The following is a 25,383-nucleotide window of genomic DNA, read 5'->3' as shown; positions in this document are numbered from 1 at the left end:
TGTCTCCTATTCCTGTAGTGGTTGCGACATGTTTTATTTATTTTACATTTATTTTACATTCTGAAGGGCCGGTCACACTCTTCCTTGTGTGCCATGCCTTGTATGCTGTTAGCAGTTCTTGCAAGCTGACCAATCCAAGGAACGTATCATGTTTATGGAACAGGCTTTTGGTTAATTTTGTGATTTGAATGCTACAATTCTGGTGAAGTCCTTGAAGGGCATAATGGTAGAGACCAACAGGGATGGGGATCCTGGACTTCATAGCATGTTAGAAGATGTTGCATCTCGATAAAAAGTATTAAGCACCAAGTGTGGTTGCTCTCTGATCCAGCATTACCAATTCATACTCATTGAAAGGTTGCCTTCCGCAGTCTTGGGCTTTCTAACTCCCTATGAGGAGGGGAAAACCTCAGAGCACACACACTTTCTGGAGATAAAGTTGCAAATTGTTGTATCTGGTTGTATTAGAGGATCCTTTCACTTCTTTTCTGGTATGGAAGGTCTTCCTTGGATCACTACCAAACAGGTTCAGAGCATCGCAAAGTTGATAATCGTGCCATAGCCAAATTAATCTCGAAGAGCATATTACATTTTAAAGGTGCAGAGAGCAAATCTTGCCGAACAAATCTGTTCAACTTTTGGTACCAGAGCTAGCTTTGAGATTATCTTCATTTTCTGGCAAACAGTCTAGCTATAGACAGAAGAAAAAGATGGAAAGAGGAAAGAGAAGGAGCAAATTAATACCCTGGTCAATAACAATAAGTTCGAGGCATGTGGCCTGCTGAATTCATATCTGTGCATAGATCGCCGCCTAGTGTTGGGTCCGGATGATTGCACATTGTTGTCCTGGAAGAGTCTTCGAAGTATCACGAGATAGGTGGCTCCTCCCCTGGACTACAGTGCGCATGGGCATCGACTCCATCCCCAGATTGTTTTTTTCCGCCATTGGGTTCGGATGTGTTTCGGTTCCCTCTGTCGGAATCGATAGTTGTTTAACTTACTTTGCTCAAGACCAAAAGGTCTTTAGGACTCGCGTCGGTATTGTCTATCGTTCGGATTCGTTTGTTTCATCAGCTCCGAACCAACTCTGCCCTTCCGCGTGTTCTCGGCGCGGACGGGCCTACACGACGCTCCAACCTACATTCATCATGGAACGAAGTCCATTTAAACGGTGCCCGGTGTGTGCCTCGAAGTACCCACATATCGACGTGCACCCGGTGTGCAATAAGTGCTTGTCGCCGGACCACGACAAGGCCAAGTGTATGGCCTGCTCCAAGTTCCGGTCAAAGAAGACACTCAAGCTCCGCCGAGCTGCGCGACTGCAGGCCCAGCGATCGGCACCCCCTCCGGCAGACATCTTCGACACGGAGGATGTCGGCGACGACACTATCCAGGATATCACGGAATCTAACCTGGCGTCGGAGGTCGAGGAAGACTACGACACGGAAGACGAGGATTTCGAGGAAGTCGTCGAGGAGGTAGGGGACGACGACGGGGCCCTTGCCACCGTAGAGGATAGCTCGGACGAGGAGCTTCCTCACACTGACTCCGGGGCCAGCCACCATTCTAAGGCCCAGGCCAAGGGATCGCCTTCGGGCCTTATCCAAAGCCTTGATTCCCGTCCCACGGCTCCGCCTTCCGGCCCGGCCACGGACATTGATACGGCACCACTCCCGGTACAAAAACCGAAAGTGAAACCGTCGGTCTCGACGCCAAGCGTATCGAAACCGAAAGCGCTAGTTGCGCTGGTCGGGTCGAAGGCTTCGGAGGCCTCGGCGCCGAAGAAATCCAAGATGGCCGTCGAGCTCAAGGGCCACGCCAAAATGGCCGACCCGAAGACTACGGTATCGAAGCCAAAGGTTAAAACGACCGACGCGGCTGCATCGGCGCCGAAGATGGTCGACGCACTTAAAAGTCGCATCGATACCAAGAAGGTCGACGACCATAAGAAGGCCACTCTCGACACAAAGAAGCGGCAGGACGACCCCAAGTCTCTCACTGCCCCGCTTCCACTCGACAAGGCCAAGGGGGCAACTGCGTCGGCTCCGAAGACTGCGTCATTGGTCGCCGTACCAAAAACGGCTTCAGAAGACTCTCTCGAGCCATGCGTCCCTCCGCCTCGTTCACTAAGAAGGTCACGGAGTCCCTTCAACGTATAAGGGGGGGGTCTGCAGCAGTCGAGCCGAAGGACCCTGTGCCGCCCAAGCCTCTTCAAAAACCGGCAAAGACGTCAACGCCGATTCTGTTCAGGTTGCCGCCAAAGACGGCGCCGAAGGCTTTCACAGCGAAACCTGGGGCCGGAGTGCCCGTGAAGGTATCTTCGACGCCGAAGGCATCGTTAGTGGTTCCGAGCCCACGCCACCAACCGCTGGCAGAAGAGGAGCGTCGAGAAGTGATCATCGACGCAAACACAGGCAAGCTCTCTCTCCTTAAAAGGAAGATCACCCCTGAAACGCCATTGGAGCATTTCCAAATTCCACTTAAGAAAAAGATGGGCTCTGCTGGTGCCTCTGCCTCTATGGAGCCTGTGTCACCACAGGCCCATGAACTTTCACCCACTCATTCTAATGTGGACGAGGGTGAGGGCAACGACGAGGATGAGTATTCCTATCCAGTCTACTCAGACCCAGAAGATGTAACTGAACCGTGGTCTGCTGGTGGCGATCCTGGGGACCCGCATTCAGGGCAGGAGCCTCAGCTTTTTTCAGCCAAGACTTCCCCAACAGAAGACTCTGCAGCTTTCAATGCTCTAATTGAAAGAGCAAACACAACAGGTGATGGACCGAATGTGGATCAATGTCACACACTCACCCCAGTCCAAAGATCTGGGCCCAAGTCCATCGTTTTTTTGCACTCCACACCACCCTGGGTTAGACAATGGCGATATGCAAATCAGCTCTGACCCTGTGCCCCATGGGAACAGTCCAGTCCGAACTACAAAAGCCATGTCCTTCCCAGAACGGAATCAAGCATCCGAGGACCGGACCGGTTTCGAGGTAACACCTCTCATCAGCCCGGCTAGCTTGACTCCAGTGGTGTGGAGTGCCTGGGACCCACGTCTGGGCATCCCTAGCGCACTTAGGGCGGAATATGCAAACACAACAGGTGATGGACCGAATGTGGATCAATGTCACACACTCACCCCAGTCCAAAGATCTGGGCCCAAGTCCATCATTTTTTTTGCACTCCACACCACCCTGGGTTAGACAATGGCGATATGCAAATCAGCTCTGACCCTGTGCCCCATGGGAACAGTCCAGTCCGAACTACAAAAGCCATGTCCTTCCCAGAACGGAATCAAGCATCCGAGGACCGGACCGGTTTCGAGGTAAAACCTCTCATCAGCCCGGCTAGCTTGACTCCAGTGGTGTGGAGTGCCTGGGACCCACGTCTGGGCATCCCCAGCGCACTTAGGGCAGAATATGCAAACACAACAGGTGATGAACCGAATGTGGATCAATGTCACACACTCACCCCAGTCCAAAGATCTGGGCCCAAGTCCATCGTTTTTTTGCACTCCACACCACCCTGGGTTAGACAATGGCGATATGCAAATCAGCTCTGACCCTGTGCCCCATGGGAACAGTCCAGTCCGAACTACAAAAGCCATGTCCTTCCCAGAACTAATTGAAAGAGCGGCAGCCAATCATGACGTCGATCTCCATGCTGACCCGGTAGACGTCGATTTTCTTTTTGACACCTTTTTAGTCACAGAAAAGACCGTAAAGACTTTACCAATGTTAAAAGGGGTGTTGAAACATGCGCCAGAAGTCTTCAAGGAGCCCACCCGAGCAAGAGTCATCAACCCTCGTATCGACAAAAAGTACAAGGCAGCGCCCACTGATCCTACTTACATCAAAGGACTATTGCCTCTGGATTCCCTGGTTGTCTCCAATGCACGCAAAAGAGCCAACTCACAGACTACGGGTGATGCTCCTCCCCCAGACAAGGAATCAAAAGTATTTGAGGCTTCGGGGAAAAGGGTGGCTGCGCAGGCAGCCAACATATGGCGCATATCAAACACACAAGCGCTACTTGCGCGTTATGACAGGGCACACTATGACACTCTAGAGACCCTTCTACAGCACTTACCCGATCAGTATAAGGAGGCAGCAGAAATGTTGATACAGGAGGGGAAGCTTATCACCAATGCTTCAATTAAGTGTGCGCTGGATGTGGCTGACACCGCCTCAAGAGCAATCAACACTAGCGTGCTACTTCGTAGACATGCATGGCTCAGGATATCCGGTTTCAAACCAGACATTCAAACTACCATCTTGAATCAAACAGTCAACCCAGACCACCTGTTTGGCCCAGAGGTTGATACCACCCTCGAGAAGATGAAGAAGGACACCGACACTGCGAAGTCTATGGGTGCCTTGCAGTCCCAGCAGTTTCGGGGTGGTTCCTTTCGTCGCTCCAATAATAGAGGCACCTCGAGGGGTCAACTGTCACAGTCGACGCAATTGTACAAGAGCAACACCCAACCTTCCTATACCAACAAGGGTCGGGGTGGATACCGTGGCAACAACGTCAAAGGCAGAGGACGTGGAAATAACAGCTCCAGGTCCTCCACCGCCAACAAACAGTGACGCCTTGTCACTGCCCCCCGACCACGCAACACCGGTCGGGGGGAGACTCCAGCAGTTCCTGCCTGTGTGGAAGTCCATCACCACGGACAGGTGGGTCAGATCTCTTATCCAATACGGTTATTGTCTGGAGCTCACATCCACTCCACCCAACATACCCCCAAAGAGCCGTCCTATGTCCGGCGAGCACTTGCACTTGTTGCAGCAGGAAGTCAACGTCATGCTGCAAAAAGGAGCAATAGAGCTCGTGCCCCTGCAGGAAAGAGGTACAGGAGTTTACTCCCTGTACTTTCTGATTCCAAAGAAGGACGGATCCCTCAGGCCCATCCTAGACCTCAGACCTCTCAACTTTTACATTCTGTCAGAACATTTCCATATGCTCACGCTGCAGCAGGTTCTCCCACTGCTTCGGCAAGGGGACTTCCTGGCAACTCTGGACCTCAAGGATGCGTACTTCCACATTCCACTGCATCCTTCACACAGAAAGTACCTCAGGTTCACCATTCAAAACCAGCACTACCAGTTCAAGGTTTTGCCTTTTGGGGTCACCACAGCGCCCAGGGTTTTCACAAAGTGCCTGGCGACGGTGGCGGCGCATCTGAGACGTCAAAACATCCACGTCTACCCCTATCTGGACGACTGGCTCATTCAGGCGAAGTCGGCCCAGCAGTGCGCCAACCACGTGTCCCACACCATTCACCTTCTGCACGATCTGGGGTTCTCACTGAATTACCCAAAATCCCATCTCCAGCCCGCCCACATACGGCAGTATCTGGGTGCGACCATAAACACTCTGGCGGCCACAGCTCAGCCGAATTCAGTGAGAGTCAACAGCATTCAATCGCTGATCCAAAGATTCAGACCTCAACACTCGCTTCCAGCAAGAGTGTTCATGCAGTTGATAGGCATGATGGCCTCCTGCATCTCCATAGTCCCACACGCGAGACTACATATACGTCCGCTTCAGGAGTGCTTAGCACGTCAGTGGACTCAGGCTCACGGGCAGTTAAAAGTACTAGTGTTTGTGAGCGGTCGGGCATACAACTCTCTGCATTGGTGGAATCCACAAAACCTTTGCAAGGGCCGACCGTTTCAAGAGCCTGTGCCGCAGATTATCCTGACAACGGACGCTTCTCTCCAGTGATGGGGAGCGCATGTACTCCATTACACGGTGCAGGGACTATGGACGCTACAGCAGAGGAAGATGCACATCAATGTACTGGAACTGATGGCATTCTTCATGGCCTTAAAGGCATTCAAAGTACATCTGTGCAACAAGGTCGTGTTGATCCGGACGGACAACATGACAGCCATGTACTACATTCAGAAGCAGGGGGGCACACACTCTCCGCAGCTGTCTCATCTGGCTCAGAGCATGTGGAAGTGGGCCATTCAGAGGAACATTTTCCTCATGGCAGAACATCTCCCAGGCAAGGACAATCAAATGGCGGACCTGCTCAGCAGGCACAGCCACCAAATGCACGAGTGGGAGATACATCCATCAGTACTCCAACCGTACTTCCAAAGGTGGGGTCATCCAGAGATCGACCTGTTTGCCACAAGGGAGAACGCAAAATGCCAAAGCTTCGCCGCCAGGTTCCCACACCCGCAATCGCAGGGCAATGCGATATGGATGAACTGGTCAGGCAGATTTGCGTACGCTTTTCCCCCAGCACCTCTGATACCGCTGGTGGCGCGCAAGCTCAGGCAGTACTCGATGACTCTCATCCTGGTTGCTCCAACGTGGGCTCGCCAACCATGGTACACCATGTTTCTGGAACTTTCCGTGGTACCGCATCAAAGGCTTCATCTCACACCCCGCCTTCTGACGCAGAGCCATGGCGACATTCAGCACCCAGATCCGCAACAGCTCAACCTAGTGATCTGGCTCCTGAAGTCCTAGAGTTTGGCTACCTCAACCTTCCTCCCAATTGCATGGACATCATTCGGGAGGCTAGGAAGCCCACTACTAGAGCATGTTATGCGGCAAAATGGAAACGGTTTGTCATCTATTGCGCAAACCACAACATTGATCGACTAGATGCTTCTACTCAGAACATCATCTGTTACCTGTTCCATCTTTACAAGTGTAATCTGGCATATACTTCCATTCGCATTCATCCGTCTGCGATGACCGCATACCTCCAAAATAGACAGCAACTTTCACTTTTCAAAGTGCCTGCCATCAAAGCATTTCTGGAAGGCCTCAAAAGAGTCATTCCGCCATGGACTCCACCAGCTCCTGAATGGAACCTTAATGTGGTTCTTACAAGACTGATGGGTCCTCCCTTTGAGCCACTACATTCCTGCGAGATTCAGTTCTTGACATGGAAAGTGGCTTTCCTTGTAGCAATTACATCGCTACGGAGGGTTAGTGAACTGCAAGCCCTCACAATCCAAGAGCCTTTTTTCCAAGTTCATTCAAACAGGGTAGTGCTCCGCACTAACCCTAAATTTCTACCCAAGGTTGTGTCTCAGTTCCACATCAACCAAACCATTGAGTTGCCGGTGTTCTTTCAAAATCCAGAGTCACTGGCGGAGCGGATGCTCCACAACCTTGACGTTAAGCGGGCCCTGATGTATTATAATTGATAGGACCAAGAATTTTAGAAAGACTAAGCAGCTTTTTGTTGCCTTTGCGCCACATCACAAAGGCAACCCTATTTCCAAGGCTGGTATTGCTAGGTGGATCGTGAAATGTATTCAAATCTGCTATGCTAAGGCAAAACGCACTCTTACCATTCCACCAAGAGCCCACTCCACCAGAAAGTTGGGGACCTCTATGGCTTTCCTTGGAAACATTCCCTTAGAGGACATTTGTAGAGCAGCCACATGGTCTACTACACACACATTTACTAAGCATTAATTACTGTGTAGACGTGCACTCCAAACAGCAGGCCGCTGTAGGGCAGGCTGTTCTCAAGACACTTTTGGTTCTCAAGACACTTTTCCAAACTGCTGCAGCAGGCACGGGCGGCCGCCGCTAATGGAGGGACTGCTATGTATTCTATGCACAGATATGAATTCAGCAGCCCACATGCCTCGAACTGCAAATGCTACTTACCAGTATGCATCTGTTCTTGGCATGTAGGGCTGCTGACATTCATATCGCCCGCCCTCCTCCCCGGCGCCTGTAGCAGCTGCAGTGTTCACATTTCATTTCATGGCGTGGTCATCTTTCACTGAGTTTCACTCCATCTTGGCCACAATGGCTAAAAAACAATCTGGGGATGGAGTCGATGCCCATGCGCACTGTATTCCAGGGGAGGAGCCACCTATCTTGTGATACTTCGAAGACTCTTCCAGGACAACAATGTGCAATCATCCGGACCCAACACTAGGCGGCGATCTATGCACAGATATGAATGTCAGCAGCCCTACATGCCAAGAACAGATGCATACTGGTAAGTAGCATTTGCATTACAACAGCATCTGAAGTACTCAATCTAAATTGCTCATACTAGAGTCTTTGTTATATCCTTTTTGAGGCAATAAGCAGTTTTCCTGGGAAAGGGTATGATGAGTTTCTTTATTTTGCCGATTCCCTAGAACAGGAGGGAATATCTACACCAGCCCCAGTAAAATGGATCAATGTTAAATCTCCAATGTGCTATTTGGAAGAAGAACGTTTACAACCTACTTATTCAGTTTTATGTGAATTCAGATAAGAGGAAACTTTACTAAGATGTTTTTGATGACTAGGTTTTGTTGGACCGCTCAATGAATCTTGGTTTTGCAGCATGAATCTTTTCTGGATTCACATGCTGTGCATTATACCCCCCAAACCTCATCCTTTTTAGGTCTCGCCTACTCAGCGCGCAAGTGCTGCTTAGGAGATGACCTCTTGGAATCGCTCAGAACTTTTTGGGAAACTCATGCATGTACTGCACTGTTCCCAATGAGCCCTCGTGCATGTGTGGCGTTTACCTTGCAGGATCGAGCAGCGGCGCCATCGGTCTCCAATTATCCCGCCCAGGCTTGTTCGTTTAGCTTTCACATGGCTGCGCTTGTCTTATTAGGTTTCACTTTCGTGCAAAGCTTTCGCGGCAGTGCTTGTTCCAAATCCTCTCGTGTGGTGCAATCACCCCTAATTCCACGATTGAAATGTACATTCGCTCACTGCATTTTGGGGCTGATCATAAAATATTTTACTGTGCTATTTTGACACTTGAGTTTGCGCCGGACCCCATTGGCTGAGCAACGTATAAGGCGTGGCCATGCAGGGGGCGCGATCACCAGGGTTAGCTGCCGGTGAACTGAGAGCCAGAGCCAACTTTTCCTCAGTTAGTCAACCGACGTTGTGCTCGCCCGGCTTCCTCCGTCACCAGCATGTCGAGCTGTGCTGCAGCCTGGGGGCTCTTCTGCAGTTGCTCTTGCTCTCTAGAGGGCGGTAGGATGCTCCTATCCCATGCCTCCTGGAGCCAGCAGAGCAGGAAGAGCAGCAGCAGCGTACAGGAGCCGGGGTGCTCCCCCAGGCACATCGAGCGCCTCGTCCCTTGCCACGATGACTTTTCATAGAGGCACATCGGACCCGGGGACAAAGAGAAGCGAGAGATGCTGTGCACTTTTGGCTCGGGTGAGTGTGAAGAGGCTCTCAGGTGAGTGGGTGGGTGGCGCTCCCAGTCAGCGCGGATGTTCTCAGAGGCACTTGTTGCTGTGCTGTGTGGTTCTCCTCTTAAAAGAGGGCATCATTATTTTACCCCTCCTTTCAAAAATAAAAGCTAGTTTACTGTACATGCCAGTGGCGTAACGCACGCCCCTGACTTACAGGGGAAGCCCTTACGGGATGCCCAACCCTTCAAATGGCGGCACCCATTCACTCCAAGGCCAATCAATATCTGACATATACGAGACTCAGCCCCCTTATCACATTATGCGGGGGTGAGAGGGGGCGTTATTTTAAGTTATGCCACTGGCACCCGCATCCTGTTAAGTTACTGAACAAAATATCACTCTTGAATGCGAATGACGCGCATATGGGACCTGTGATAGCTTTCACTTTCGTGCAAAGCTTTTGCGGCCGTGCTTGTTTTTCTCTATTCCCACGTATTGCCAACCTCCTCCGGTGCCACTGTCCTTAATGGAATCCCTTTCTTTAGTTTTGCAGGCCGTGCCGTTCTCCTTAAAGCACTGTTTGCATTACCCCTCCCGCTTCGCTCTTCCCCCACTTAGCACACACACAACCTTCCCCTTAATGAGGTGGCAATGCCTCTTCAGTACTCATTCCTCTGCTGCATTTGCTGCTCTGGTTGACCGCATCCCTCCGCCCTGGGGGTCGCCCGCTTTACCAGGGCACAAATCCGCCTGCACTCTGTAAGTACCATTAACAATGTCCTTTCGGCATGCAGCTTCAAGTGTGAAACAAACTCCTGTTCCCATACCTGCAGTCGAACTTCAGAGGCGGGTTAGTTCTTGCCTTTCCGTTCCTCCTACTTGGCACACCTTCATCGAGTATCTTCTGTGCTGCTTCTTTCTAATGTTTTCCACAACCCTTTTTCGCTGTGAACTTTCAACACTTCTTGTTTGCCGGTTTCACCTATCATCCCTCCTTAGAGTTGCTTCTTCCCTTTTCAAGCAGTGCTTTTTCACCTGGGCCATTTGGCGCTAGTGGGCTCGGGTGTGTTATAGAACCACCTATAACTATGGTTGTCCATCCCGTTCGTTTTCCTAGAGAGGTGCCATCCCAACTCCGGAAAGATTTTTCAGTGAAAAAGTGTTTTGCGCACCACTGGTTATCGCACAGAAACTGATAAACACAAGTTTTTATAAATCGTACGTGCTTAATGGATGTGTAAGGAGGCATTTTATCGAGAACTGTGATTAGCATAAAAGGGCTCTGTAGGATAAGGTGTTCAGAGGCAGCCTAAAGGAACAACCAAGTGCCAAGAAACTCACTCTGCCCCTGGCCGCTGGGTTAACACTAGAGCCATTCAAATTTTGCATGTATCGGCACTGTGACGTATTCTGACGTTTATCGCGTATTAATGATTTGAGGTAACGTTCTATGATGGTCCCAAATTCCATTGATTCACTTTTCCTTCCTGACACCGCCAAGGCTTCACGGCGCTGACCTGCGTCAATGACCCGCAGCAGCAGCGCCGCACACCCTTTTTCCCAGGGAAAATTTTTGGCATTTCAAGGCAAATGCCAGGTTCCCTCAGTGGAAAACATTAGATATAGTTTGTGAATATAGAACAAGAGCAAAGCTTTTCACTACACTGTGTAACTTGTGAGGCAACGCAGTGGCGTGACATGAGCCCCTCGAGATGCCCGAGGGCCCCCCTAGCGTAATGCACGGGTGGCGGTTCCCTGGCCTGAGAGCTGCTGAGTGCTGACTGGGTCTGGAAGGTGGACGGCCGCCTCCATGCACTTTGCAGTGGGGGCCATCATTTTCCTTATGCCACTGATGCAAACTCGAGCCTGGGGTCTTTAAGAAAACCTTTGCGTAAAATTGCACCATGGTCCGCGATCGAAGAATGAGGAATTAAGAGTGGAATCGATACATTTTGGTTGGAATCCCCTGATCACCCCTAATTTTCCTCTGGGGTCTCACACGGTCCATGGTAACTCCATTGTATCTCCCGCCTTCCTGTCCAGTAGGGTGGCAGCTGTTCCATGGCCACAAGCCATTCCCCATCCTCTCGAAGGATGGTCTTGGAGTTTTCCAGATTACTCAACATTGCTAATTTCGGAATTCATTTTGGGGCATTACCCCAATACCCAACATTTGATGGGATGTGGTCAGAAGTGCGCAGCAATTCACAGTTGAAAAGTGCACGCACAATATTCCCGGAGACTCAGAGTTCAGAGTGGTACATTACACTGCCATGCATTTATTTACATGAAAATCAATGCAATGGTCCCCAACCCTTGAGTCAGCCATAAATAATTACACACCAGATTTTTCTAATGGAGTATACCAGGCAAAAGTCTGGTAGATGTACCTCCACTCAAAACCCTGAATGTTGTATGCTGACCGCAATCGGGAGTAAGTGTACTCCATCGAGGTATCTACCACCAAGACGTTACCGTCCTCAGTGGACAAAAATGCGATAGTTCCGAATTTCAAACGCTGCTCTCGGGTGGAATAAGCTTTGTGATTTGTGCATCTAAAACCTACAATACCTGCCCCTGCTTATCGAATCCATGAGTAACCTGCTCCCTTTTACGAAAGCTTTAAATCATTGGACCTCATTTATGAGTTATTGCCAGCGGGCAGCGCCCCAGGCCTTCCAGCTGCGCTGCCCGACTGCAAAAGAAAAGGGCAGAATGTGCTGTATCTACCAGCACACTTTTTTATTTACTTAAGTTTATTTCTTTTCTTTGTCTCATCGTCTTCTTCCTCAACGTTTTCTTTTCCGGGTCACCTAAGACATAGAAAAAAACAGACTTTTGTATTTTATTTTTGCCCAATTACCCCTTTCCGTTTTGTATAATGAATCTTTTGTATTTATTTATTCTTTCAGTGCCTAACGTTTTAAGAAATGTAGTACGTTCAATTTTGTAATTCTTCAAAATGGAGATTCACCATCCTGGGTTTGTCCAATTTGTGTTCCACATTTTGTGAGTTCATTGAAATGTAGTAGCACAGATTACTCAGCTGCTTTAGCAAATAGCATCCAAGAAGCAATCCATATTCTCATTCACATTTGTTTTTAGATTTAACAACTTGTTTATATACAAACCTTCCTATTGCTGTGCTATATTCTACTCCTGCTCTGCTCCTAGCAGGGCAACGCCTGTACCAGAACCCAACAATCTGGCTAAAGTAAAATAACTAGTTACCTTCTTCACCTTTGAAGCAAACAATGGTCATGGATATGAATTTTCCTGATTCTGCCAACAAGCCTGTTAATCCCACCAATCATTTGGGTTAAGTGATGTGTGGAGTCATGCACATATTAAATTTGCATCTGCCTTTAAAAGCCTGCTTCTTGAAGACACTTAAGGTTGTTGTCTTCTATTCAAGAACAATCATTACCTGAAATGAAGCCTTCTTTAATGGATCAGTCATTCCTGTGGGGTGTAGACCACACTCCAAATTAGCTGCTTCTAAATATTTTAACACAATATACAAAATACCCATTATGGTAATGTAGGAGAGTAGGGTCTGCTTTCCTATGGTCACCCCACTTTTTGCTTTTTGCTTCATTGGTTTTCGAATTAATGTGGCTGTGGGCCTGCTAATCAGACCCCCAGCCCTGCTGTTCTCTCTCTAAATTTACAACCATGTACTTTAGGTACCATACCAATTGGGTATTGGGTCACCTTATCAGCCCCTGTACAGTGTACTATAGGTACCCAGGGCATAGGTGCATCCAAGGCCTACCAGGGGCTGCAGCATATCTTTTGCCACCCCTGGCTGGCCATCCAAACTGACGCAACTGGCTGATCACTCAGCTGGGGCAAGGTGGTGTAATCACCCCTTGCGTAGATATAGTATACCTATGTCTAAACCTATATCTGGACACATATGCACCTATAAGTCACTCCTATGGCAGGCCTTAACAATCCTGGAGGCAGAGTGCTTGGTTTTATGTGAGATGGTGCTCTAGCATGAGCTGAGCCTGTCTGCAGCTTTCGGAACCATGTCCTTAAAGCTGTTCTGGGATATTGCCATACCATATACTCTTAAGTGCATTATGAACCTCGCGGTTAAATGCTATCTATGGTTTGGCTTTATCAAAACATGACGTGTAAGGTGTCATACACTTTGGAATACTACCCCCTCGCCAGTCCTGGCGACGGGGGTAGCATTCCACCCTTCTAGAGGGAGAAGACATGTTACTTTCCTTAAACACGGTTAAATCTAACCAGAGCCTCAGCATCACAAAATGGATGCTGCTGCTACAGACACAAGTCTGGCCTGCTGCTGACCGAAACTCCGGCAGGAGAGGCCTGGACAAAAGGTTTCCTGTCGCAGGGAGGTGTTACACCACCCCAGACAGGAGATAGTGGATTGGGGCAGGGAGGGCTGAATGAAACTAGACACTGTCTGGGGCGCACAAGGTGTCCCAGGCAAAGCCCAGTTCAAACCGGTGCTGGGGAACTCCAGCCCCAGCTCTGGTGTGAAACTGGACAAAGGGAAAGGGGTGTAACCACCCCCTTCCTGGGTCCCACCCATAGGAGGGACCTAGCAGGAGATCCAGCCCCTTTATTTGGAATAAAGGTAGGAGCTGTGCCAAGAAACATTAGATCATCCTGACTGAAACTTTGATACAAAACTCTGGACCCTTCGACATCCTACTCGACGTAGAAGACTGAAGAATCTCCCTTGTGGTCAAGGAGAGGCCACCCTGCACAAGCAGGCCCCATTAAAAGGATTGCGTATGGTAAAACAGCTCGCTTCACATGCCCTCTTGAGTTTAGCCTAAGGCTGCTTTTGTCCATGCTACCACTAGGATAGCTGGTCTATAAGGTTGACTTACAACCAATCACCATGAGGGTCGTTTGGACTGGTGCAAGGTGCTCACTAGAATAGTGATCATCATATACCAGGCCAACTTCTCACAGGTAATCCGTAACATTCTTGATGGCCTGGCTAAAAGGAGCATTCAAACTCCTCCATTACATATTTTAGAAAAGGACACTAAGGAGAGCCCAGTGAGAAAAACGTACCTGTAGTCCTATCGGGCACTAGACCAGTTAAGGAGAAATCTCATGTGGCTGCTTAGAATCTCCAGACTGAGAAAACCTTGGTAAGTTTGCAGAATTCTTATTCCTGCTACTGCAGAGTTATTCCTCTGGGTTTCAGAGGGCAAAGAAGCATTGACTGAGAAGCCACAAGTAGCACAGTTTTATAAACGCCACTTCAAGGGATGTCAATCACACTGTTTTTAAAGACATAGCTAAATCTACACATCTTTCCTTCATTTGAACATGAAAGAAAGGCATTGATTTGCTGTTTGATGGTAATGTATTGTTCGTGATGTCAAATGGTGAGGTGCTGGAAAGTAAAAAGTGGAGCTTTTTTAAGTAAAATAATCTAAGCACCTCAAAGCTAAGTTTCCATCTTTCCCAAAATGTTAAAACATTTAAGGCTTGACAGCTGTCCGAAGGAAAGCATCAAACAATCATTTCTGATCAAACTTCTTCCTATCAGGCAGACTGGCCTCCCCTCTGAATAGAGATAAGGACTGCTAAAATCATTATACCTGCGTCATCAGTGGAGGGTAGACCTATCCTGTTGGGATTAATGAACACCCATCACTCAGAGCCAAGGGCACTCAACGTCATCAGAGAACTGCATCCATGACACTCCCATCTTTCTTGTCCAAGATTGCTAGTGTGATCAGTTTAGGTAAACAGTTGAAGGCAATATTCATAATGTATTTAAAGGATCTCTAGTCACTGGTAAATTAATGATGAGGTTGACGTTTATTTTTTAATCCATTATTGATAATCATTGAACATAAATGAGCCAGCCAACACAATTCTGACCCCCCCCCCCCCAATTTGGCACGCTGGCCTGGGGCTTTTTCAAGGCAGAAAATAATGTTTTTTCATATGAATCCCATGTTCAAATGAGTCAATTAAGTGCATTGAAAGGCGCTGAGGGGTAAGGGAAAGGCTATCCACCTATATGCATCCTCTTGGTCTATCATCTTTGGGTAAAGTCAGTCTTGGGTCCCTGCGGCGATGTTGGAGCACAGTCTTCTTATCGATCCGAGGAAGTGAGAACAATCCAAGATTGCAGAAGGCCTTGTCAAGGCTTCCGGAAGAAAATAGACAGTACATTATTAGGCAAATTGAGCTAGTTCCACAGAGAAGAAAAGGTCTGGGATTTTCAGGTAGATATCAGGCCATGGCGACATGAATCAGTGGAGGCTTCCACATGGTTATGGTAGCTTAAATCTGGTCAGCCATGCATTTTTGGTACGGCAAAACTTCCAGCCCAGGAATTCCATTGTCTGTTTCTGTTGTTTACAATGTGAGAGCAGCATATTCACTGCAGCTGTTTTTCCTTTTTACTGACCTTCACCATCAGTATGTTCACCAAGGATATCTTAGTGGTGGTGCTCCCCATTCTTCTTCAAGGTATTTATTTCCCTACGCAGACTACTGGCTTATTAAGTGTCAGTCATGTATTGCTTATCCAAAAGTCTTGTCTGATTCTATACTAGGCTTGTGTTTATAGAGGCATGCAGATAGACTATTTTTTGGGAGAGGACAGTCGCCTTAAATCAGGGAGGACGTTATGCTTTTTTTTGGCTGTCCTGAGAATTGAGTGTGGTGCTTAATAAACTCATGGGACTCCTTGGGTTAAAGGCCATATGCATCTATGTTGTACCAGTGGCATAACTTTAAATGCATGTTTTATAAAACTATGTGTCTCACAGATATATTCAAATTGCAAAACAATAGTCTTAAACAATTGCAGTCAAATAGGTAGGTATATGGTATTTGCACAGCCGCAACTTAGCTGGAGAGGTGGTTATGCATTGCACAGGGTCAAAGGCAAAGATACAGTCAACTAGTAATTGTAGAAGTAGCTGGGCTCTGAGAGAGGACGTGGACTGTTGCTGCATCATTATGTAGTTTAACTTATTTTTTGCACACCTTTGTTTTCACTCTGATTGTGTCATAGCTGTGGTGTGCTGAGAGCCACCATAGATGATGAGCTTGTAAACTAAATAAGTGGTGGTAATGGCCCTAAGGACTTCTTAGATGAAGCAGATGGTTTCGAAGATGATGTGGCTCAGCCAGGGAAGCCATTGGAATTCCATCAGGATGAGGTGATGCTGTTGTGTTTCTACAGGCCCTTGATGAGGCGTGCTGCGGCTTCTAGAATGGCCTTACGTATTGGTGTGTTTTCACTTGTGGGTTCCACAATCATTTTAGGACTGCTCTAACTGTGGCTGGAGGTTCACTGTGGAGATCTGACAGAGATCTAGACATTAGTCTCTTCGAGCTCAAACCACTTATCTGGGCCTGATCAAGCAAGGGCATTGTCTTCATTTTAGTGCCCCTTGACATTGCAACTTAGGGACTTGTCCACTGACAACCATATTCTCTTAGTTGTATCCCATCTACAATGGAAATGAAATGTGCAGGCAGCCTTTCTCATCAGACGACATAGTGCTCCACTCAAGCGAGGGATCTGTTGAAATTGCTCTGCAGACTTTTCCAAATTGGAATTATCCAGTAATAGACCCTTTGCTATCAAAAATAACATTCATGCACTGGAGTTTGCAGCCTGTCTAAGAGTATAGGAGTCATTTTCCGGAGAGGCTGTTCATCTATAATTCTCAGGGAATTTCTTCCATTTAACATTTCTCCCTAATTCCCAAAATTCTTCTCCAAATAAAGAAATCCCTCAACTCCATTTTGATGCTAACAGGCGATTTGTGGCCCATGTGGTTCTCAAAGAAAAACCAAAGGAAAAGATGGACGGAGCGTTGACAATACAAGCACTCGCCCCCAGTCAACTGATCTGGGTTTAATCCATCACCGTTCTTTAGCCCACTCTGCCACCCCAGTTCAGACATGGCCATATGCAAATCAGTCTGACCCTGTGCCTCATGGGAACAGTCCAGCCCGAACTGCCAAACCATGCCTTCCCTGGACCGGAAACAAGCTACCGAGGACCGGTTTCTGGCATTTCAGCCGTTTTCAGACCGGCTTGCTTGAATCCAGTGGCAAAGTGAGCAAGGGACTCACGTCTGAGCATACCCTGCCAACTTATGGCGAACAAAGAAAAACCAAAGGAAATGATGGACGAAGCGTTGACAATACAAGCACTCACCCCCAGTCAACTGATCTGGGTTTAATCCATCACCGTTCTTTAGCCGACTCTGCCACCCCAGTTCAGACATGGCCATATGCAAATCAGTCTGACCCTGTGCCTCATGGGAACAGTCCAGCCCAAACTGCCAAGCCATGCCTTCCCTGGACCGGAAACAAGCTACCAAGGACCGGTTTCTGGCATTTCAGCCGTCTTCAGCCCGGCTTGCTTGAATCCAGTGGTAAAGTGAGCAAGGGACTCTCGTCTGAGCATACGGTGATGGATTAAACCCAGATCTTTTGACTGGGTGTGAGTGTTTGATGTTTATTCTAATATTCAAATCTTCCAATTATTTCTAATGTTTAGATAAGTATTATTTTCATATAATTCTTTGATAATTTGAGCTTGTTAAGTCCATAAATTGATGGACTTTGCTACTCCTTTTTGCCACTTTAGTTTTATGCTTTTGTGTGTTTCACATATTTTGATCACTTTTAAGCAGTTGGCACTTAATTTTTTTCAGTGCTGTGACCCCAATACAGGTTTATTGTTTATGCAAGTGAAAAGAAAATTGGTAGACTAATAAATAATTTATCGTGTTGTCTTCAAAAGACAGCAAATTGGGTAGAATCTAACCACCAACATAAGCACACGTATTATAAAATGCTTACTGTATCAAAGTAGAATTTACTGTCATTTCATAGAAATGACTTTTGGACTCAGTTAAGTTTGTGTGTTTACATGCACCAAATAACCTAAATTCTTCAAGTCTGTGGGCTGCAGTTGAAACTACTAAAATAAATATTTGGGGTCCGATGTATCATGGTAAGATTGTATACAAGTTGATGTTTTGGCCCCCTATAGGTTTGCAAGTATAATCATTTTGTATGATTCCAGAGTCTGTTGCGCCCTCTTGCGAATGCCTACAAATTCAAGAATGGAGGTGAGGCACAATGGATCCCATTACTGCATTTGCATTCCCTGCATGCAGATTTTTCTTTTTGCTTAAAAGAAAAAAAGCTGCTCCTGTCTCTTGAAAGAGGAGCAGCTGCTTTCTTTTACAAATAAACCTGATTTATGAAATTATATCAGGAGGAGCATGAGTGATCCCCGGTGCCTTTTTTCTACTCTCCCCAATGCTGGCTTCCAAAGTTCACAAAGCGTAAACTGTCCATCTGCTTCCACTTCACCAATTAGTTACTACACTAAAGCCCCAATTACAAGACTGGCTGTCCAAGGGCCGCCAGACTCACATGGGCGCGGCAGTGGCAGTCTCCCGACCGCCCTATTAAGAGTCAGGCGGTGGGACTGCCACATCCACCAGGAAACCGCCGTTCCCTGGCCGTGTTGCGGCGGTCAGGAGGCAGTAATATGCTTGCCAGGCTGCAGCGGTTCTGCCAAGCATATTACAAGATTCCTCTCCACCGGCAGTGTCATGGAGATTCCTCCTTCATAAACATTGTGGCGGAGAGGAAACAAAGGGGGCCCTGCAGGGTCCTTTGTGCCTCCTCTTTTTTGGGGATGCACACAGTGCATGCAGCCCAGTTCCTGCACGGCATGGACTTTTCAGCCCATGACATGCAGGAACTGTTGTTGGTGTTCCTGTTGCAGTGGCCATTTTCATGGCACTGCCCTGGGAACGTTAAAAACAAGCCTGCCAGAAAGGAGGAAACTCCTAATCTGGCAGGCGCTCTGACCATGGCTTTGGTGGTACAGCAGCGGAGTGGCCCTGGTGCCGCGCCACACCGCCAATGTCGTAATCGGTCCCTAAGTCGGGTCTGGGTAGCTGTTCAGTAATTCGAAAAAGCAGTTACAGCCACAAAGCAATGATACATCCCGATCTTTTCTTAAGTGTAGGATGCAAGTCAGAAAAACATTTCCAACACGCAGAGTAATCTTAGTACATTGTGACTTTGGCAGCCATAGAGTCTGTTATTTTGTGGATCGTAGGCTTTGCAACTGCAACACTTAAGTACACCAGCCCTCTGGTACTTAAAAAGGCCAATGCATGGGCCCCTACAGTTCATTCCAAATATATTGTATGCATTAATAGTGGCCCTTAGGTAAATGGTAGTGAATACAAGTTTTTAATGTACAAAAACCATTGATGATTCATCATTACTAAAATGTACTGAACATCTTTTTGCTTATGTTTTCCATTTTTTGGACTTCAAATCCACATTAAGTAGGAGCTATGATTGTCTGAAGGAACTGCAGTCCTCTCTTAATTCGAAATGCCAATGTGTTGTATCGTTTATAGTACCCGTTTCATTGGCTGTAGGTAGGGACAATGTCCCTTTGATACTCTTTAAGCATACTTTGGTCTCACCTGTGCACAAGTTGGTAGCAATCTCTTTTGCCTCCAGTTGGAGACCTTGCTTCCTTGGCTGCAGTTTGATCCCAAGCTGTGATGGATTTATGGGATCACTTCATGTGAGACCGAAGCAGAGTAGCCACCATCAGGATGCTTTTCTTTCGTAGTGAGCGTTTCCTTGCGTTTGTTCCTGATCTCCCCTGCCTGCTCATCCCATGTGTGTATGACTTCTTCATTCGTTGGGGTTCACTATCAACATGCGGAAGTCAAACGTGACTCCCTCTCAGACATCTTTCATCTTAGCTATTCTGGAGGCACACACTTTCAGGCCTATCCACTGGAATGGTGTGGCTAAGCTATTCAAGCAATGATTCAAATGTTTTAGCCTCTGGATTTTTGTGGGACTGACTGAGCCCGCTGGGTCACAGGGCCTCATGGCCTCCTGCTGATAACACATACTATCTGATAGAGACATCTAACCGAAGATTCCTTAACTTAGAATATCTCCCCAGGGCGTCAGACTGGATCCGAAAAATCTTTTTTCCCCAGCAATACCTCTGCACGCCGGGAGGCGGCGGCGCCCAGCTCCGTCCTGAAATCGTCCATGGAATTGACGTCAATGGAGCCATATAAGCCCCTCCCGGTGTGGTGACATCAGTTTTCTTCTTTTCCGTGTCCTAATCCGGATCCGGGAAAGTGATACCGCTGGCCTGATTTGTTATCTACAGGCCTTTTCAACGCCCTGTTGGCGTTGAGGAACAGTGTGTCGATGCCCTTTGCGGGCTTCAAGCTGTGCCGGTCCTGCTCCAGACAAATGTCAGCGACGGACCCACACCAAATCTGTATATGGTGCTTGGGGGAGCACCATGACTCCGTGGAGTGCGAAGCTTGCCGACAGCTGTGGCCAAAATCCCTGCGGGAACGCCACATGAAATTACTGTCTGCTCGGTTGTCCCGTATGGACCCCAAGCAACGCAGGTCTCCTTCTCTGCCGGAGCCGTTCACGTGGCGCAAGTACTCACAGGAGGAAGTACCTGTTCGGGGCAGGTCCTGGGACCTGCGCCATCATTCACCTACCTCCGGTAAGCACAAACGGAAGTTGCGGAGGTCTGCGGCTTTGCGTCAACATCATGTTGGCTCCTAGTCTTTACCGGACTCAGGCCATCAGGAGTAGGACACTGCGTACCCCCCTTTTCCAGGTGCTGGGGTGACTCGGCCTCAGATGGAGGACTACTGCAGGACCCTGCAGTCTTTTCTGACTTTGCCCCCCTCCCTGGCGCCTTCGGGCCCCACAGTGGGGGTAGGGCCTCGGGTCGGGGCCCCGCCGGAGGGTTTACCCTCTGCTCCGACCGAGTGCCTTGACTCCGGCTCAGGAGTCACCGCGACGTCGGGACACGGCCGGAGGGTCATCCCACGACACCTCGCCTTACCACAGCGCCGCTGCACAGCCTTCCGGGGCTACCTGTGGCATCGCTGGAGGGGGCTGCGGTGCGGTGCATAACACCGCTTTGGCGCACTCTCTCTCCGCAGGTTCCCACCTCGGAAGATGTTGAGTCGCCGCCGGTCCGACTCTGGACCGTCGAGGTCTTTTCGGAGGTCATCGACACCGGATCTACTCGGACAGTTGAGGCCTTTTCCCAGGTCAACAACGCTGGCTCGACTCTAGGCCTGTTAAGAGGCTGCCGACGCTTGTTTCGCTCCGCTGGTCGAGGCCCTTTCTGAGGTCATCGACGTCGCCTCGGCACTGTTCGACGCCGGTGCCATCTCCGGCTTTATTAGTGGAGGAAGGACTACCTTTGGATTCCCCACCCCTTCAGTCATTTCAACTCTCTCCGGAGAGGGCACAAGTGTGGCCTTGGGCCGCTCATCCTTTTGCTGAGTCTCTTATAGTGGCCGGCTTAGCTTATGTCCGTCACCTACTGACAACTTGCTGTCACCGCCTCGCTGGGCCACTGAGGCAAGAGGCACATTCATCAGAGCTGTTTGTAGGGCTGCCGCCCTTTTGAGGATGCACCCGCCCTCCGTGTCTAGACCTCTGGAACACTTGCTGGATCTTCTCCACCAAGGTGGGCAGGACGGGGAGCCACTGTTGCCGTTTGCAGAGTCGTTATTTGACATCCTTCGCTGGACATAGGCGAGGCCCTCTTTTGGGGACCCTGTGGAGCACGCTGTTGCACATCGCCATCATCCAGCTCCCAATGACCCTCCATCCTGGGGCTGGAGGTCTTGTGCTTCAGGCAGCTCTCTCTACCGCGTCGGTTCTAATACATCCTCCCACCCAGGAGTCTCAGTGGTTGGAGTTATGTGGCCAGGATGTATTCGCATCCACTAGCGCCACACTCTGGTCCCTCAATACTGTGCGTGTGTTTGCTCTGGCTACTTTTACCCTATGTGACTCTGTAGAGCTGCTCCATCCCTCCTTGCCGGAGAGCACTTGTGCCGATCTGGCCCGCATAAACCCTGATGGCCATGATATGGCCCAATTTTCGATTAGGGCTGCCATGGACACCACTGAGTTCGTGGGTAGGGCTATGGCCCGATCGGTGGTCATACGCCGCATGCGTGGTTGGGCGATGGAGTCTTTCAAGAGCAACTTCAGGATCTACCTTTTGATGGGGTCACTATTTTTGACGCCATTGCTGATTCGGCGGTCAGGCGCCTCTTGTCTATGTTTGGTTGTCTTCCCAGGTCTTAATCCTCATGGAGGGTTCTTGGTTTTGTGGCGGTACCGTCACTTTCTTTTCTGTTACCCCTTGTGGGTTACAGATGTTCTGGGTTGTGTGGCTGTTCAGACATGTTATTTTCATGTTTTGCTACAGCTAGTTTAGCTGTGTTTACCTCTCTTTTGAGCCTCTGCCTACGAGCTTGCTTAAGAGGGACCCTTCTTTTGTAGGGCTGTGCCTTACCCTATGTGTTTTTAGGTCGAGCAGACCTACCTTCAATGCGTAAGCATTGATGGTGTCTGCTTTAGACCTATTGTCACCCGTATTTAGGAATGAAGACACGAGTCAGACGCGCGCTTTTGCAGTCTCAGTTTTGACCGCGGGAGCGCGCGTCTGAGCCACCCTTGCGCAGAGTAACTCACAGCCCCTGCTCACACACAGACACAGCCAGCCCCCACCCCTCTGCATGCACGCACACAAACACACACAGGCGCGCGCATGCACACGCAGGCACACACATACAGGCACACGGCACACAGCCCCCAATCCCCCACCCCCCTTACCTCACCGGAGTCGGACTCGGGCTCGCACCATCTGCCAAGGGAGTCCCGCAGAGCACTCGAGCTCCTCTGCCACTCTACCAAGAAGCGGAGCTCTCCCCATAGGCATGGGGGCCCCGCAGTCTCCCCGCTGGTCTTCACCCGGGCCCCCTCCTGGGACCCGGGACTTCATGCGGCACTTCTCTTCTCCGGGCTCGCGCTCGGCAAAACGAAACTGCAGAGTGGCGCGCATGCGCAGGCAGCCCCCGCCCTCCCACTCCTCATCGGCTGCAGTGTGCCGCTCGGCTGATTCTGGCTCGTTCAGAAATCTGCAGGCTGTGCTTGTGTGTTGAGGCAGTGCCAGGTTTCCGCTTCCTGGCAGGTGGCAGTGATTCAATGTCCTTGCATGTGAAGCTTCTTGTAGGAGGGGGCGCAGAACGGAATCCGTGTCACGTAACCACAAGGGCACTTGTGCCACATATTAAGTGCATTTAACACCGCAGTACCGTTTTGACAAGGGGGACAAATACATTCACGGAGTCAGGGGGCTTAGCATTTATATACCCCTCAATATTGGCGCAGTTCCCTTGGAATGTGGGATGGCATAAATTCCAATCATTTCCTATTATTTTTGGACCATTTAAAAACACTGCAAAATTTGGAAACGTCAACGATGACTACCCATTGTGAAACGTGCCGTCCTCCGTAAAACAAACCATGCACATATTTATTAAATATTAATCAGCATTTAAAACTGTGGGTTGTCAAAACTATTGTCCAGCTGGGGACTAGAAAGAAGCCATGACATTAAAAAGCACATAAGGGGCGATTTAAGAGCATAGTTCAGAGAGGTGAAAATGTATTAAGATATGAATTTGTCGTAAAGAAATCCTGAGTAGCAGTGCCACTAGATTAGGGGTAATGGAACCTCCTCAGAGGAAGGGAGGGGGTGTGGTTTCTTGGCTAAACTGCAGGCATTGGAACCTCTGTTCGAATCCCACCCATGGCACTTGATTGAAATGGGCAAATCCGTTAATGTCCATGTGCCTAAACTGTAAATGTGCGTAATGGAATTGTAAATACATGAAATGTACTTCAGTGATTCCAAGTAAACCACAGTTCTTAATGCATTAAAGAATAAGTGCTAGGGCACATACTTTTGCTTCGAAGCCTACTGCTGGTGCTACATAATCTTGGGGTGCGAAATACTAATGCTGCCTACCTTGAAAGTCCACCTCTTGCCTCTTTTATTCTCCTCGATTCACTGTACCCCTTTATCTCCCCCTTTTAGTTTTTTTTATTCCCTGCTTTCTTTTGTGCCACTGTTTTGTCATTCTCTTCTTTTTCTTTCCACCATTTGCCCTTTTCAATGTCTTGCTCTGGGTCAGAGTTGCATGAGGAAAGATTAGTGCTAGAGAGCCCCACCTGCAACCACCATCTCAAATTAAGCACTAGAAAATCCTTACTTGATGTACATGATCTTGTATCGCCTCTCAACACCCCAGTAATGCACAGAGTTCTGTTGCTTTACAACGAAGTGCACACTATAGGAACACAAATGTATACATTGCTGTAGTGCAAAGAAGCAGGATATTTAGCCTACAAAGAAGAAAGTTGTTGTGAAAGTCTGTGTGTGTGATAGGTGCCTAGTCTTGAACAATTGTGTTTGTTCGCAGCTAACTTGGGCATTATACGATGGAGCAGTCTGCGAAACAGGGGTTCATTGCTGACCAGGTGGAAAGGCAAGTCTTCATAACAGGCATGATGTTATTGGATGTTCGACTTGGTATACAGCTTCAATACATCTAAGTCACGTAAATACAAAACATGTTGCATTACATTTGCAAAAGTTATAACTATTGGCATTGTACATGACAAAGCTATTAATTTAGCTATTTTCAAAACCAACACATAAATAAAAAAATTGTCATTTACAAGACCAATAGCTCAAACTTTCCTAATGCGAGACCTATTGCATGGCAAATGCTTGTTTTTTGTTGGCAGTTAAATTGCTACACTTCCTTACCAGGCCGTTTTTCTGCGATTTGTCTATTCCTACTGTTATAGGATGTCTCCTCTGGTGAGATCCATAGGGTTGTGTCTCTCAGGGTGTTCCTTTGGTGGTCTACGGTTCGTCCGTAGTTCCTTCCTGCCTCCGTAGGGGCGCCCTTCCCCACTTTTTCAAAAGGGGTTTGTCACGCCTGTATTTTACGGGCGTGTTCTTATGGCATTTCTGTGGCTGCCTTGCCTGTCTACCAAATAGATATGTGCCCCTGGGGGGGCAGGTCCCTGTGTATTCTGTGAATACTCGCCGTATTGGTGCACATGGGTTGTGCCTCACGTCTTTCCTTCAGGCTCAAGCACTGTCTGTTTACTCGCTACTTCCCTGTTCATCTTCTAACATCTTCACTGAGTGGCTCTAGTCTATAACTTTTTGCCACCGTATCTGTGCTCCACCCCCTATGTTTCCTGGGGTGTGGGTTCTTGTTCACATTTGTAGCAGCACTGGTAATGGTTCCCACACCAGCTGCTCTCTAATAACCAGTCTCAATCC

At 48.6% G+C, this 25,383-nt stretch overlaps 1 protein-coding gene across 1 annotated transcript in view; it reads left to right on the top strand.

Moving 5' to 3' along the window:
- The window catches only part of BBS2 (Bardet-Biedl syndrome 2), a 317,210-nt gene that overhangs the window by 191,216 nt on the left and 100,611 nt on the right, over positions 1-25,383 (top strand). The gene's annotated exons all lie outside the window — the stretch shown is intronic.

Source organism: Lissotriton vulgaris, chromosome 12, assembly GCF_964263255.1.
Source record: "Lissotriton vulgaris chromosome 12, aLisVul1.2, whole genome shotgun sequence".
Classification (NCBI taxonomy): Eukaryota; Metazoa; Chordata; class Amphibia; order Caudata; family Salamandridae; genus Lissotriton; species Lissotriton vulgaris.
This window is presented reverse-complemented; position numbering and strand designations above follow the sequence as displayed.